Genomic DNA, 3505 nt, shown 5'->3' on the forward strand with positions numbered 1-3505 from the left:
AAGCACCTTTATCCATCCTGTGAAGGATGTTAATCTGTTTTAAAAGGGAAGGAAAATAGCATTTGTATTGAGATTTTTTTTTTCCTTTGGCTTAAAAAGAATATACGCTGCTGAGTGGTTCAGTGCGTTGATATAAAGTTTTTCCTGCAAAATTGCAGGATGGGTCTACTAAATATCAAAGAAATAGACAATGAACTAAATACCATTATTTAGCCACATAAATTGGCTTTCTTTCAGTGTTCTGCTAATGCCATTATAAAATCTAAGATCATTTAATGGTTGATTCTAAGTAAAATATTGTTTACATAGGATAACAGTCTCCTCATTTCTTTTTGAACTGATGGCACTGTGTGTGCCTGTGGAAAGGCGCTCTAGAGTTGTATATATCCTGCATGGGGTGTGTTAGAGGTAGTCTTTCTTGTGTGCATCCAGCAATGTGGAAACTGCTGGTTTAAAATCAGAGTTGCTTAGTTCTGAATTGCAGAGAAAATCACAGGGCAAACTGGAGCCAGTGGAGGGCAAGAAACTTGGAGCATTGGAAAGAAGATGGCAAGTGAAGCAGGAAAGATTATTTTGAAATCCAATGTCTATTTTCTTCTAGGAAAGCTCAAAGTAGAGGGAACAATGTTAGGATTAGATGTACTAGCATCAAAGGTCTCTTGAAAGCAAGTAGCAGATAAACCATGCTATTTAACATCATCTTTTACTTTGACAGAGTTCCTTAAGTCACAATTGCTCTTCATAAACTTTCTTTTAATGGTGTGTCAGACTGCACATATGATAGTGCATCTTAATAAATTTGTGGGAGCATGGCATGTTTCTAAGCTTTGTCTTTCTATCTACTTATCTTACAAAACTGACCTGGGATGACTGTGGGCATTGGAATGGAGGGAATCATTCCCTGCATGCAATGTACTTTCGTGACAAAAGCCCACTTCAGCCAAGGTTTGTCTCACAACTTAATGTCTGTTGGCGGGCTGAAACTATTCCTTCTTGAGAAGATCATGTAGGGTACTGCAGCAATGAGAAGCTACTGTTGCCATCATAGTCACTTTCTGGAGAATGTTTATTCCTTTAGCTTAAGTAGTCCTGCATGGAATTGCCATGAGTCAGGGCTTTACTCTTGTCCGTGTCAAGGGGTGGTTGGATCTTTCTTTCTGGGCTTCTTTAAAGGAGAAGAATTCTTCAGCCCTGCCCTTCCCAGAGCTCCAGTTCTGCAAGACTGCCCCGCTATTCACAACGCGAAGGGCTGAAGCTGCGATTTGGCATCTGCTACCTTGCACTTATTTCTCCAAGGGCTAGCCCTGGTGACTTGACTACACTGCATCCTCCTGCTCGTCTTAATCTTTCTAGCTGCCATTTGAATCTAGTCTCTCAAAGCACTCGGCTGAAGTGTCTGTGTGTCTTGGGAGATGGAGCTGTAATCTCCATGAACAGCTCTACTCATGTCTCGTAAAGCTGTTTAGTTTTGTAGACCTTCAAGAGTTGCCTGTGTGCTCTGTGCACTGCTGGTGTTGGTGGTATGCTGTGGATGCGCCAGCAGTGTCATTAACAAAAACACTGAGATACCAGCCTGACCGATTCGAGCCTTGTTGTGCCAGGTCCAAAATGGAAAACCATCTGGAGCTTTTACTACCTGACTAGTAACGCCAAGGTACTGGGCCCAGGAGTATGGGTAAGGACTTGAACTACCTTTTGGAAGGTAGGTAGTGGACCTTAGCAGGCTTTCTTTGGCTGCTCAAGTATGATCTATTAAGTATTATTTATCCAGCTATTTATTTTATTTCCTTACTTTCTGCGTAAATAGGTAAAGCTCAATTTTCAACTTGTTTTAAGCAAGAAAAACAAGGATAATGTAGGTGCTGAAGTGCAAAACTAATGCATTAGTACCAAGAAAAAGAAATGGGAAATACAAAGTGTGGGTTAGAGACAAGTGCCTCATGTATTTTGAGCTGTTAACCAGTTTAATATTAAACCCTGTTATAACCCCTGCTATCTTTACGTCATATCTCTTTCAGGGGATGATACTGTGCCAAGTACTTGTTTACCTGCACATTCTGCATCAAAGCAATGGTCTGTCCAAGGTCTCGAGAGCTACTGTTACCTTGTGGCAAGGCTACAAGAAGGCTGCACAAGGCCAGAGGTGTTCTCTGTGGCTATAAAGAGGTAGTGTGACCAGAGGGACTGTGTGTTTGTGCTTGCCCTGGCCTGGGGTCAGCTTGCCCTGCTCTCGGTAAGGTGTGCTGATGTGGGCTGGAGTGCACTGTGATAGGTCCCACTTCTATAAGGGGACCCACTTCTGTATCTAAAAGAATGGTGCGCTGATGTGTTTCCAGAACAGCTGAGAGCTGTTGTATACTAGAAGCAAGCATGGTAACAGAGCCTTTGGTAGGCTATTACAGGATTCTTTTTGTTTATTGTGAACAAGAGTTGAGAAAGTATTACTTGTAGTCGGAGTGCAGGAGAAGACCTGTAAAGCTGAGTCTTGGTGTGTATCAGCAGCCTGATTTCCCTCTTAATTCCCGTGTTCCTGCGAGGGCCTTAATAAGCCTTATTCCTTCCTCTTTGTTCCTTGGGTGACTACTAATATCCAAAACCAGGGAATCAATAGTTTTCTCTTTTCTGCTTTACTTCCTTGCCCTCCCACATAACCCATCTGGTGAGCCCAAAAAAGCAGGGTTGAGTTTTTGCACAGCTACTCGCTGTTTATATTTTCAGTATGAAAGAAATTATATTTTTGAGATTGATTTTTCCCTTGTCTACCATCAGCTCTTAACTGAAAACAATCTGAGAAACAACGGACAAACTGATAGGTAAATGCAAGCTTTGAACAAACAAGTAATTTGCAACATTTGCTTTATTCAAAAAGCAAGTTTTACAGGTATGAATGGAGAGCTAGGAGTTCCTAGCTATGGTACTTTGATAAGAGAAAGTGCTAATTGGCTTGGTAGTTCAGTCCAGTCTAAAATTAAGTCCAAAGAGATGCCAAATGTATGGCATTTTAGTAGGTATAATGTCGAAGTCTTGAAACTGCAAATCAGTTACAGGTAGGAGTGTACATAATAAACGTGACTCCCCTGAACTCCAGCATCTTATTGGAGAACGGCCCTTGTTCTTGACAATCATAACTAGTTAGGTGTTAGACTGGAGCTGTCCTTCTTGTGCCTTGGCTTCCAATATTGCAGTCTTTATAAAGCTGCTAGCTATCAGATTGACTTACGTGAAATGTAATAATCATACATTGGAGACAACTACAGTGGAAGAGATATTTTGTGATGAGTGTCTTATTTCACAGTAAATAAATTTGAACAATTTTTTAGACTTGTCCTTCTATATATTTGGCTGCTTCTGCCTTTATTTGCAAAGGTAGGAAGTGCTGCTGGGCTTGCGTTTCATGCTGGATAATTGTGGCTGAAGGGAGCTTAAAGCACCAATAGGACTTGTTGTCTTGTGGGTGAATATAGCTGTTCCCTTCTGCTTATTTTAATTTTCCTCTAGAAATTCA

This window comes from Phaenicophaeus curvirostris, chromosome 3 (genome assembly GCF_032191515.1).
Source record: "Phaenicophaeus curvirostris isolate KB17595 chromosome 3, BPBGC_Pcur_1.0, whole genome shotgun sequence".
Classification (NCBI taxonomy): Eukaryota; Metazoa; Chordata; class Aves; order Cuculiformes; family Cuculidae; genus Phaenicophaeus; species Phaenicophaeus curvirostris.